We start from the raw sequence: 14,097 nt of genomic DNA on the forward strand, positions 1-14,097 counted from the left end.
GCTGCCGAAAAGAAGGCTAAAGAATTTTGCAAAAAGATAACATGCACTTTTCCAGGCTAGATACATAGGCCGAGAAGCAAACCGGCGGAATAAAATCCGACAAGCAAGATGTGGAGCGCGCCAGGACGCCAGGTGAACTCAAAGAACAGGTCGGAAGTGACGTCACTAGCCGAGTCTGGCGCTCAGCGGGACTGCGGGTCCGGTGGAATTCCGGCCGGATGTGGCGCACGGGAAGTTACGCAGGGGAGGCGGTACCTGGTTGTGGAGGGTGACGCCATGGGCGGGGCGGAGCGTCTGGGATCCGCTGGGAGTCTCTGATCGCCGACAGGTAACTTGCTGGCGGGATCTGAACAGGGGCGAGGGTGGCAGCTGGGGTTGATGGCCTAGGTCGCTCGGGGCCCTAAGCGCGGGCGGACACAGGTTAGGTAATGGACAGCATTAGGTCGTGGCTGGAGAAAAGGCTCCTTGGCATGAGGCTCCCTGAGGGGTTGAGGATATGGAGAACTCTTGGGAACTTGGTCTTGGGGGCCCGAAGTCGTCGAGGAAATACAGACAGGTTGAGTCTTAGAATCAGACATGGCTGGGGGCCATGGGTTTCCGATCATTGGCGCGTATGGTGGAGAGACGGAGCCTGGGACACTGAGATGAGCTGACCTAGGGTTCACCTACCCCGACCTGTTCTGCTAATAGGGGACAGGGACCTCAACTTTTTGTCTCTTAACTCGTAGCACAATGCCTTGCCGCAAGTAAGCATTCTTTAGATGCTGTCGAAGGAATGAATGAATGAATGAATGAATGAATGAACCACCCAACCTGATTCTGCCTCCCCGGCAGAACCTCTCTCCAAATTTCAGTATTCTAACCTCTGAATATAGAAATGACTCCAGTTTAGTTTGCTAACCAGTGGTTTATGAGGATGCTGGTGCAGCAGATACCCAGGACATTGTTGGGTTTTGTTAGTTTTGTCTTTTATGGTTATTGAAATTTAGAAATATGTCTTAGTATTCTTATCCGGGTGGAGAAGATGAGTCACTTACTTTGGCTTCTTTCAGGTTCCTTTACTTTTCTGGGAAGAACTTGTAGGGAAATGATACCAGGGAGGAGTTGGACCGTTGTAAACAAACTGCTGTTATAGCACTGACTGCTCTTAATGTTTTCTTTTAAGCAAAGTAAACTTACTTTCCTTTTTTTTTTTTTTTTTGAGACGGAGCCTCGCTCTGTTGCCAGGCTGGAGTGCAGTGGCGATCTTGGCTCGCTGCGTGACCTCCGACCTCCTGGTTCAAGTGATTCTCCTCCCTCAGCTTCCCGAGTAGCTGGGATTACAGGCACACGCCACCACCCCCAGCTAATTTTTGTATTTTTAGTAGACACGAGGTTTCACCATGTTGGCCAGGATGGTCTCCATCTCCTGACCTCGTGATCCACCCACCTTGGCCTCCCAAAGTGCTGGGATTATGGGCTTGAGCCACTGCGTGTGCGGCCACTTTCCTTTTTCTTAATGGTTTCTTCATTATCTTATACGTAAGTGTACTACTTACATTTGAGATGTGAGAATTATAACTCACTATTATTATATTATAATTGAGAATATACCTTATATTTCTGATTATGAAAATGAAAATAGTAATTTATAAAAATCCAGTCAGAGATTACACCTGGTGTTTATAAGTAAGGTTAACTCCTTCCAAACAGTTATATTAATAGAGGGTCCCCAAAAGAAGATTAAACTGTTTCCTTTGTTGGAAGTACTTGTTTAGGTGTCTTAAATGTGATCAAGAGTGGGGCCGGGCATGGTGGCTCACGCCTGTAATCCCAGCGCTTTGGGAGGCCAAGGTGGGCAGATCACTTGAGGTCAGGAGTTCAAGACCAGCCTGGCCAACATGGTGAAACCCCGTCTCTACTAAAAATATGGAAAAAATTAGCCAGGCAGGGTGCGATCCTGTAATTCCAGCTACTTGGGAGGCTGAGGCACGAGAATCACTTGAAGCTGGGAGGCGGAGGTTGCAGGAGCAGAGGTTGGGCCACTGCACTCCAGCCTGGGCGACAGAGTTAACTCCTCAGGAAATATAAATAAATAAATAAAATATAAAATATAAATAAATAAAACTTAAAAAATGAAAATTAATTTTAAAAATGTGATAAAAAGTGGGAAGGGACCTAAAAAACAACTACTGTAACCTTATTGGTTTTGGTTGTCAAATGGAAAAAAAGAGCAGATGAGACTGTCGTCAGGCTGTGTAATGAAATCTTGGCATGAATCACTACCTAGTCCAGTGAGGTGAATGTGTGTATGGACCACATAATGAGATAGCAGCTCTGGTTTCAGAATCTTACCATTAGATTGGGTATAGTAGGAGTAGGAAACCCTGAATTTATGCCACATGGGAGTGTGTGTGTGTGTGTGTGTGTGTGTGTGTGTGTGTGTGTGTGTGTGTGTTTTACAGAGATGAAACTTCTTAAGCATTTTTTAGATATAAAAATCTAAGATGTTCTCAAAATAGGTTGAAAACGCCAAAAAGTTGACATGTAAATATACTATTGCACTGTTTAAATTTTAAGTTTACATACCCTTAAACCTTGTTTTCCCAGTTTCTGGAAAGTGCCCAGAATCATGCCCATTTGTGTATACTGTTACTGTGGTACCACCTTTAGAATACATAAAATTATGGTACAAAGTCATGTTTTGAGATCCTGTAGATTTATGTTAATATTATTGTCTTACTTAAAAATCCAGTCTAATTTTTTACCTCAGTCTCCTATTCAGTGTCAATCTGTTGTTCAGTGTGATGTCCACTAAACTGTGGACATCTAAATGTCTGTGTAGTATAACTTTTATTCATAATGAGTTGGTATCTCAGTGGTAACTTAGGTCTGTACATTGACATTCTTGAGGTTTTCAGTTTTGCAGAACACTGATATCTATGGACTCTAAAAATGGACTTCATTTAAAGAAACCCACGGACCATTAATGGACAAAAACATGAGTCAATATGTATTGTGGCATTCAAATCCTAGCACTTTGGGAGAGGTAAGTAATTGACTGTGTTTTATGTTTGTTGAGATGGTAGAACAATCTTAAATTTGCCTAGGAAATTATAGGATTGTAATTGAAAAGTACAGTTCTTAATCTCTTTATGTTTTAATCAGGACCTTCCAAAGAAAGGTTTGTTTTGTATATATGAAGCAATTGTTCTTATTTTTCTGTAAAGTTGATCAGAAATTGAAGATTGGCAAGCTATATTTATATTGTTCCTGGAAAGTTACTGCTCTGCTTTCTTTTTTTAGGGGGGAACCTCCTTTCAACACTTTACATCCTGGTAGAAATAATTTAATCTGTGGATACCCTGTAGAAATGAGGCCTCAAATAGTCATTTAAATTATCTTGCATCCAAGTTTGGCTATGTAATAGTATATGTATCAAATCTACTGATCAATTTTATCTTGTGCCTCAGCTTTAAGCAAGAAAAGAGGCCCAAAAATGTCTTTTTTTCTTTTTCCTGCCTTATTCATGCTATTTTATTTTTTTCTTTCTTCTTCTTTTAAAAAATGTATTAGGTGGTTGATTCTCCAGGCCTTTTATCTTTCTGTCTCAAGGGGGTAAAATTTATTTTCTCCCATTTTACCTTTTTTAATTGATCGGTTTGTTCATTTTCAGAACCTTAACTTCTAACTTTATGATAATATTTGTCACCCTTTAATCACTAAGCATTAAACTTGTAGTTTTTTTCTGGTCTCCTTTGTAGATACCCTGGCTTCTTATTTAGAATTTGCTTAATTCTATAGCAGACAGTACTTCTAGGAATTCATCTTTCAGATTTATTTGGCCTTACACACAGAAATTTGCATACAAAGATTTTTGTCACCATATTGTTTGAAATTTAAAAAACCTGCTAGAAATAGCCTGTGTTTCAACAGAGGTCTAGTTAAATGACTGTCTTTATACAAAGTAATACTTTGCAGCTCTTAGGATAAAGTAGTTGCAGAGATGCAGATATGGAAAAATCTCTAATACACATTGTTAACTGATAAAACAATAAAAAGAACTATACATACAGTATGTTTTCATTTGTGTTTATATAAAGCATACATTTATATACATACATACAAAATTTCTTCAAACCAGCGTAAGGAATTATTGACAGATAACCCTGGGAAATGAGACTAGAGGCCTAGACTAGGAAGAAGAGACTCACATCTCACAATTTTTCCGTATACTATTTCTGGTGGGTTGATTTTTTTTTACTATGAGCATGTTTGTATTTTCATAATACTAAGAAACAAACAGCAAGTCTTTACAATAATTTAACAATTATGAGAGTCTTTTACTATTCCCTTATGACTTTCTGTTCTTATAATACTTGGACTATTTAGAAGAAGTAGGGTTACATAAATGAGTTAAGATTTTTTCAGAGCTGCAATCTATTCCAATCCATTGTAATAGATTTTAAACCTTGACGTTAGATTGTTACTATTAATAAGATCTTAAGAATACTAAATGCTTAGTCTTGCCAAATTCAGTATTCATTTACAGTATACTGAGTGTTGCTGACCTGACCAGGTGATATGGTGGGTGTTACCATTGTTTGCAAGCTAGGTTAGTATTGCTGTGGCATAATTCTGAACTTCACAGTATTACTGAATAGGATGAACTTTGTTTTATTTGAATTGCTATTTAGGGACTTTTTAAACAACTCATTATTATTTTACTTTGTTCTTGATGTTTAGAACTGGCTTAAAGCATTGCGAAGAATGGCTTGTTCTGTTAGTAAAATCAGTAAACCAGAAAAATAATTTATATAATTGGTAATCTCATTTTGTATTACTTTTAATTAGCTGATTATCTGCCTTGGGAATGCAGCAGAAAATTCTGGTGACTTTTACTTCGATAATCATTTTTGTCTTCCCATACTTTTATTGTAGGACATTTGGAATAGTAGTAATAGATAAGTAAAATGAATTATATGAAAAATTTAAATATATAATAATCTTTATTTTTTAATAGGGATTTTATTAGCAACTTGCTTGAGAATAGGCTTTGTAAGATACATACCTATATGATACCACTTATTGTGTGTCTGTTAAAAATCATAATGAAGGCTGCTAACTAGTGGTTGAATCATGATTAGTAGAATAGAAGAAGTTATAGGCTCACGCCTGTAATCCCAGCACTTTGGGAGGCCGAGGTGGGTGAATCACCTGAGTTCGGGAGTTCGAGACCAGCTTGACAACCATGGAGAAACCCCATCTCAACTAAAATTACAAAAAATTAGCTGGGCGTGGTGGCACATGCCTGTAATCCGAGCTACTCAGGAGGCTGAGGTAGGAGAATCATTTGAACCCAGGAGGCAGAGGTTGCGGTGAGCCAAGATCACACCATTGCACTCCAGCCTGGGCAAACTTGGCAGAGTATTTTGCATATACTCATCTCTGTTAAATGATGCTTTGTTTCCTAATGTCCTTGGGATTAATCACTATCATCATGAAGGGGAAATCAGTGAGTGCGATGCCTAGAGTAAGACTCTTTATTCTTGCTAAGTGAATGGATAGCAATGAATTGAATCCAAGGACAGATTGTTTTCCTAAATCAAGAGGATAGAATATGGTAAAGGTGACATGGAGAGAAAGGAGATGAACCTGAATGTAAAAGTTACATGTAGAGAACACAGAATTGAGGAAAGATGCTTCTATATGTGTGTGTATATATGTGTGTACATAGAGATATAGTATATAATATCTACATCTATGTATGTTGCATACATATATGTTCTGGAAACATATATATTTATATAGAGAGAATATATATATTCCAGAAATATGTGTGTGTATGTGTATATACACATAGAGAGAGAGATAAAGAGAGAATATACATATATATATATATATATATATATATATATATTCCAGAAAACCAGATAGGAGGTTATCCAGTTAGTCAATAAGGAAAAAAAAAAAAGCGCATTAAGTCCTTAGAGCTGGGCCTGTCATAGGCTAACTCATGATTTTGTGAGTAGCTTAAATAATTTTGGAAGTTTTAAGATTATTCACAGAGTTGAAATGACAAGAAGGCAGACCTAAGCTTAAGTGAGAAAATTAAAATCTAGCAACATAAACTATTATGTTAACCATATCTTTTGAGATTCTGTTTTGTGTTGTTTTGGGGAGGGGAGAAAGAATAGAGAACTCAAAAATTTATTGATGTTCAATTTGAATTGAACTAGAACATAAGTCTTTCCTAGCATTCCAATTGTTTATGACCAAGATTAAACAGATCCCATTAACCTATAAAACATTAATGCACAAAAACTGATTTGATTACCTTGCGGAACAGGAGAACTGTTTTTAATCAATGTTTTGATCCTATAAAAGGGCAATTGTAATGATCTAGATTGAGGGGACTGGAACTATTTAGAAGACTTTGGAAGGGTTGGAGAAACTCCATAGGAAGTATACTTGTTCTTTGTTATTTGAGGCCAAATTTCATTCAAAATAAGAGAAAGTATAGAACTATTAATAATTAGCAGTGAAGCAGACTGTGTTGAGAGGCAGTGAACTCCTGGTAATTTGGGTTGCTTAAGCAGATTTTGAACATCAGGAACACTGTAGAGGGGATTTTTCATTGTATGGAAGAATGTACTAGATTATTCCGGAGGCCTCTTTCAAATCCTAAAAACTTTTTTGTAGTGTAATAAAGTGATTTATTGTAGATGGGTTTAACCTCTTATTCCTATATTTAAATACTGATAGCTAACATATCCACTGGTCACTTATCCATCAACCTCACCTCACCCATAACCAGGACATAAATTTTAAAATTATTTGAACTTCAAATTATAAGACATAAAATCAACATGCTTTTCTCAGATCCTTACTCAGTTTACTTTTATTTTAGACACAATTCTGATAGGCTTAATTAGCTGGCATCTAATTCCATGAGATATTAGAAGTAACAAATCATGAATAGTCCAGGTGCTCCTATTAGAGGCAAAGAAAAAAAGAAAAAACTCATAAAGCAGACCAGCGAATTTAAAATTGTAGCAACCTGAGTCCTTTTGATAAGATGAAAACAGCTCTATATTAATGGATATTCAAAATGATAACCCTGACTGAAAAGAAGTAATTTATGTTTAGTATTTTCTATTGAAGAAGGGAAGAATACCTGAATTTTAGAAAGATCTCTTCAGTGTGTTTAATAACAAAAGACAGTTGGATAGATATTTTGGCATTTGGAGAGGCTGCATTGTATAGTGGAAAGAGCACAAACTCTAGAGTAATATAGACAGATTTGAATCTGGGCTCCAGTCTATTAATTAAGTTTTATTATTCATTTCAAGCCTCCATTTCCTCAGCTGTAAAAAGGAATTTACTGAAGGTTAATGTATATAAAGTCTTGCCTAAGTAAAAATAGCTATTGTTATTATTTCATTATTACCATAAAGCTGACTTTATCTTGGTTAAAAAAAATTTTTGGCTATTCAAGTAGAGCAAGAATAAACTTATCTAATAGTTTTAGTGTAAGTTTAATATATATAATGCTAATAATGGTGATGGCATGCTTGAAAAAAGTTTTTAAAAATTATACAAGTAATTCATATCCACCTTACAAAAATTAGGTTATAGAAAATATACCTAAGCAAAACAAGGAATAAAGTTGTCAGAATCCTTTATCACTATAATATTTTAGTGCATGCTTCATTTTTAAACTGCTTTGACATTCCCACAGGGTGTCACTTCTGAGTAGTGACTGCTGAAATAGATTCTATATTACTACTGTTGGGGAATTTACATTATTCACTGTGCTTTCTAATCATAACATGAAGTGAAAGATTGTGACATGGCACAATACTGATTAAAATAAAGCCCTGGTCCTGGTAAATTTTGTTGTATTGAAACCAGTTTTGTAGAGTGGTGGGTGTTGCTTTCTGTTCTGGAGCCAGAGAGCCCAATAGTAGAGCCCGTCTCTACTATTTATCAGCTGGGTAATTACCTGAATTTCTTAATTTTTCTGTACTTCAGTTTCTTTATCTGTAAATTGGGGACAATAGTAGTATCTAATTCGTGGGTTGTTGTGAGGATTAAAGGAATTAATCTACATAAAGGGTTTAGAGCAGTGCCTGGCACAAAGTATAGACTCAGTAAATATTAGCTGCTATTATTATTCGTTTTTAGGCAGGTTTATACAAGCATATAAGATAAACAGAATGAGCACAAAATTAAGTCAGTGAGATTAAAAACCTCTTCTAAAAAAGGGAGAGGTATGGAACAGAGGCTAGTATCCCCTGAGGGAGAGAGGCCTCTGGTAATTATTTACTGAGCTAAAATTTCAGAGGGCTATAACTTGTCTTTTGTTGCATCAGGCACATGTTTACAATATTTTTACTATATGTTTTTCATTTGAACCTTGCAAAGGGGTCTGAATTTTTCCATTTGAAGGCATTGTTTCTTTTTCTCCCTGTTTAAATATTTCAATATTTTTGAACCATAATATTTCCACATCAGTTTCTTTCCCTACCCCACAAAGTCAACATCATTTTATGCTGCCTCTTCCAACAAGCATTTTGGCTGTGCTTTCAGAGATCAAAAGCTCTTTAAGACAATTCGATACCATGGATAGAGATCAAAGAGATACAATAAATTATCATTAAATCAGTGTATCTGACTACAGCCCCAGGGAGATTCCGTAAGAACTTTAAATTCTGTTGCAATTTTCAGTGATGGGTATTAATCAAAGAGATAAGCCAATGAACATATTTAGCCGTTCTGTCTACTGTACCTTTTAAAAAAATTTTTTTCCCTTTTCTTTTTTTTTGATTTTCTCCTTTTCTTTTAGCATGGTATCTAGTAATCTGATTAATTACTGACCAAAAAGAAGTTTTTAATTTCCCTTAAAAAAATTGTTAGACTTGTAGTAGAATTTTTTTTGTGTTTTGTTTTGTTTTCAAGCATCAAGTACCACGTTTTTGAAGACCATGGCCTATCATCATTATGCATTCAAGATTTGAGTTTGAATAACCTCATCAAGACTTAGATCTTCTTCAAAAGCTTCAAGTCTCATCTGCATTAAAGCTCTCCATTGAACCCTCTCACAAAAGTACAAGCTTAAAGGGACTAAAATCCATTCATACATTACATTTTATATCCCTTCCTCTGACTTCTCTTCAATTTCCTTGGCTTCTAGGGTGCTTCATATTGCTTATGTTCCTTTAGACTAGAGCCAAGGAGACAGTGCTTTCCAAAAAATGTGTTCTGTGGCCATAAGTTTTCATTGATAGAGAAGCATAAATTTAACATGATGAATTTAGAATTAGGACTTTTATGGTATCCTATAAAAAGTTGAGTTAACAGGCCGGGCACGGTGGCTCCTGCCTGTAATCCTAGCACTTTGGGAGGCTGAGGCAGCCGGATCCCCTGAGGTCAGGCATTTGAGACCAGCCTGGCCAACATGGCGAAACCCCATCTCTACTAAAAATACAAAAATTAGCCGGGCGTAGTGGAGGGTGCCTGTAATCCCAGCTACTTGGGAGACTGAGGCAGGAGAATCACTTGAACCCAGGAGGCGGGGTCTGCAGTGAGCTGAGATCGTGCCTCTGCACTCCAGCCTGGGTGACAGAGCAAGACTCTGTCTAAAAACAACAAAAAAAGTTGAATTAACAATAAGGAAATTAGGACGAAGTGGCAAAAATATTTTGGGTTACATTATACTCTCAGAAGCTATGTGGTTTAGAGAAAAGGGTCCCCAACCACAAAAGTTAGTGGTTCTTATTCTGTCTACCTCATACTAGGTATATGGTAACTAATAAAGTCACTTAACCTCTCTGAACCGTAACTTCATCATCTATGAAGTGAATCTGACATTTTCCCCCCGGCCTACCTCACAGGGTTGTTGTGAGGATCAAATGAAATAATGTACATGAAAAGACATATATAAAATGTATAATACAGACAAAGGGTCCTGTTACATAGTTGGAAATCATTCCCTCAGATCTTGGGTCTAGGAAGGTAGGTGATTTAAACTCACTGAAAGCATGTACCATATTCAGGTCAGATACATGGTAACAAGGCTATATTAAATTTTTTTCTCTGAGTTGAGTCCCTAAAATACTATCATGGGCTGATTCTAAGAAGGAGCACGAATATATATTCCCCTAAAATTATAGCTTAGCATTGTTAATGCTCTAGAGCAGTTATCAGAGTTATATGTTGTAACATATTAGTGATTTGTGAAACTTTTTTACTAAAATGTGACCCTCATTTTTCTTTAAATGAAAGAACATAGAATATTTCACAATGCATTCCATGTGGTAAGAGTAAAAAATTGTTTTAGTTATATGTACAAATGTGTGTATGTGAAGGTGTGTGTACTTGGTCATTAAATAAAATGTACTTTTTTTCCCCTGTGAGTTGCAGCTGCTGTTCTTTCTTTCTTTTTTCTTCTTTTTTTTGAGACGGAGTCTGACTCTGTCACCTAGGCTGGAGTATAGTGGCGCGATCTTGGCTCACTGCAACCTCTGCCCCCTGGGTTTAAGTGATTCTCCTGCCTCAGCCTCCTGAGGAGCTAGGATTACAGGCACTCGCCACTGCGCCCGGCTAATATTTGTATTTTAAGTAGAGACGGGGTTTTGCCATGTTGGCCAGGCTGGTCTCAAATTCCTGACCTCAGGTGATCTACCCACCTCTGCCTCCCAAAGCGCTAGGATTATAGGCGTGAGCCAGTGCACCCAGCTTCTTTTTCTTTTTGAGACAGGGTCTCATTTTATCATCCAGGCTGAAGTGCAGTGGCACAGGCTACAGCAGCGGCGTGATCATGGCTCACTTCAGCCTTGACCTACTGGGCTCAAGTGATTCTCCCACCTCAGCCTCCCCAGGTAGCTGGGACTACAGGCACAGGCCCCCACAACTGGCTAATTTTTCTATTTTTTGTAGAGATGGGGTTTCATCGTGTTATGCAGGCTGGTCTTGAACTCCTGAGCTCAAGTGATCCACCCACCTCAGCCTCCCAAAGTATTGGGATTAGACATGAGCCACTGTGCCCAGCCATCAGTTGCTGTTCTCAGAGTGCCATTTTGGCACTAATGCCTTCCTACACATTTGGATTCCTAAGAGACTCAGCATTTTTTTTCACTTTCTACTACTACTTGTGACAAAGAAATTAATACCAATTTGACTTATGGTGTAATTGAAATATTTTTTATTTTGTAGCACAGATAAAGCCTGTATGCCTCATGGATATTTAATATTTTAGTATCTATTCTGATACCCAGACTGTTATAGCATTTAAAAGGTTGCTTCAACCTCTACTAGCAGAAAGATTGTGTCAAATATTTTGCTTTTTAATTTTTTTTTCTTGTATCTTTCTGGCCTAATGGCAAACAAAACCCTCCATTTAGCATTATTCGAGGACTAAGTAGAGAGAGGCTATCAAGAATGTAGTTAGCATGACTGGGAATTTGATGGTCTCTGGAAAAGAAAGTGCCATTTCTTTTCTTTCTTTGAGTAAATAGGTTTATCTTTAATTTAATGATTTAAGATAAATAATTCACTAACATTAACTTGTTCAACTGTTACTCCTAAAAACAGATATCTCCCTCTTTGGTGATAGCATTGGTTAGGTTAGCAGAGGTGACTTTATTATAGTGTCCATGAACAATAGGGCATTGCTGCTGCTTCCCAGGGTTATGCATTCCAGTTCATTGATGAAGAACTAATTTTTTAGTGCTTTAGTTTACTGAAATGCTGCCTTTAGTGCCCTGGAATTATTTAAAGCTTGTTAGAAGGTTGTGCAAGGTATTAATTTTCTCTGCTTATAAATTATATGAATGTATATAGTCCTAGCAATATGAATGTTTATCAGAAGATGTATAATGTAGAATCCAACTGCCTCATTCTTCCTGAACAGGCGTGGCCAAACTTCTTACATTAATGGAGACTGAATGAATTGCAAAGGTTGTATAAATCGAGGCTATTATGTTTATGACAATTGGCAGCTGTGGCATAAAAGGCTCATTACCATCTGTAATTGACATTTTGTTGTTCCTCCTTCCTCCACACTTTTGCCAAAAAATGGCATTGGTATTACTACCTCTCCATGCAGGAAGTAGGATCTACCTATGAGAAAGTTCAAGAGAGTAGTTAGGCAAGTTCAGCTATCCCTGACCTTCTTCCACAACCCTCATGAAACTAATCCATTGCAAAATTCAGTCTTTTCTGCTTCCTAAATATCTTTCAAATTATTCATCTTTGTTTCCATGTCCGTCCTTATTTATTTTATCATCTTTGCCTACATTTTTGCAATATCTCTTGAATGGTTTTTTGTATTTACTCCTCCCCCCTCTAATCTCATTGCTTTTAGACTGATTTTTTAAAATACTGTTCTAATATTTTTGATCCTCTGATCTAAACTCTTATTATCTTATTGCCCTTAGAATTCAACCCCAAATCTTCAATCGTTCTTTGCCTACTAAGCTCAAGCCATAATGGTCTTCCAATTCTCTGACAATGCCATTTTTTTTTTCTTCAGAGTTTTTGTTGTCGTTATTGTTGTTGAGACAGAGTGTTGCTTTGTCGCCCAGGCTGGAGTGCAGTGGCGCAATCTTGGCTCACTGCAACCTCCGCCTCCCGGTTCAAGCAGTCATCTGCCACAGCCTCCCGAGTAGCTGGGATTACAGGTGCCCGCCACCACGCCTGGCTAATTTTTGTATTTTTAGTAGAGATAGGGTTTCACCATGTTGGCCAGGCTGGTCTTGAACTCCTGACCTCGTGATCCACCCACCTCGGCCTCCCAAAGTGTTGGGATTACAGGCGTAAGCCACCGTGCCCAGTCTTCTTTAGGGCTTTTGCAGATACTTTCTGCTTGGAATGCCCTCCTGTCTCCTATTCCTCTTCACATAACCCACTTCTACTCATACTACCAGTCTCACTTTTAAAGTGATATAGTCTCACTTTTAAAATAATATTTAATATTATTTTTTCCAAGAAGCCTTCCTCCATATCTCAGACTAGATTAGACCTCCATTCTCTATCATTCTTTCATAAATCACCCATTTTTTCTCAAACATAGCATAGTTGTAATTATTTCTCATATATAATCATTTGTGAATAATCTTACAAGGCAACCTTTAGAAGGGCAGTGACTGATGCATGTTTTATTACACTGTATGCCCAGTGTTTAGGAAATTGCCTAGCAAATAGTAGGGAATCAGTAAATATTTGTCAACTGATTCTTCCCACAGCTACCACTCTTCACTTAGATATTTCAGTACTGTAAGTTCTTCTGGGTTGTTGAACTTCCTCTGTTTAAAACCCTCCACTTGGCTGAGTGCAGTGCTCATGCCTGCAATTCCAGCACTTTCGGAGGCCAAGGCAGGAGGATCGCTTGAGGCCAGGAGTTCAAGACCAGCAACACAGTGAGACTCCAGTCTCTACAAAATAAAAATAATTTTAAAATGAGCCGGGCATCGTGGCACACGCCTGTAGTCCCAGCTACTCAGGAGGCTCAGGTGGAAGGATTGCTTGAGCCCAGGAGGTCCAGGCTGCAGTGAGCCATGATTGTGCCCCTGCACTCCAGCCTGGGTAACAGAGCGAGAGCCTGTCTCAAACACACAAACAAAAACCCTCTAGTTGCTTCTCATCTCACTCCAAATATGAGCCCAAGTCCTTATAATGGTCTCTAGGGCCTTACCTGATATGCCTCTACTCTCTCCTTACCTCTCTACCATCTACTGGACTGCCCAGCCCAGATCTCTTAGCTGATCTCAGAAATGTCAAGCTTTCTTCTGCCTCAGGACCTTTGTACTTGATATTCCCTGTGCCTGGAATACCATTGCCTTAGATATCTGTCTGGTTTAATCTGTCATCTTCTTTAGGCCCTTGAGGTTATGTGACTTCAGTGAGGCCCTCTTTGACCATCTTATTTAAAATTGTAACCTCACTACGTGGCATCCCTAGTCTTCTCTGCTTTACTTTTCTCCATCGTACTTATCTCTGATTGACATTCTCTTCATAGGTATTTTCCCGTACTGAGAACAGTGACTGACACATGGTAGGACCTTAGAACTTACTTATTAATTGAGTTAATTTAACCTGTACTCACAGAGATGCATA

The 14,097-nt window shown here is 38.0% G+C and overlaps 1 protein-coding gene across 1 annotated transcript in view; it reads left to right on the forward strand.

The window, feature by feature from the left end:
- Positions 1 to 242: 242 nt before the first annotated feature.
- LOC105480146 (mitogen-activated protein kinase kinase kinase 13) overlaps positions 243 to 14,097 on the forward strand; it is a 196,876-nt gene continuing 183,021 nt past the window's right edge. The window contains exons 1-2 of the mRNA XM_071091400.1: positions 243 to 328; positions 2,901 to 3,028. The gene's annotated coding sequence lies outside the window, so the exon portion shown is untranslated. The remainder of the gene's footprint in view (positions 329 to 2,900; positions 3,029 to 14,097) is intronic.

Source organism: Macaca nemestrina, chromosome 2 (genome assembly GCF_043159975.1).
Source record: "Macaca nemestrina isolate mMacNem1 chromosome 2, mMacNem.hap1, whole genome shotgun sequence".
In the NCBI taxonomy this organism is placed as follows: Eukaryota; Metazoa; Chordata; class Mammalia; order Primates; family Cercopithecidae; genus Macaca; species Macaca nemestrina.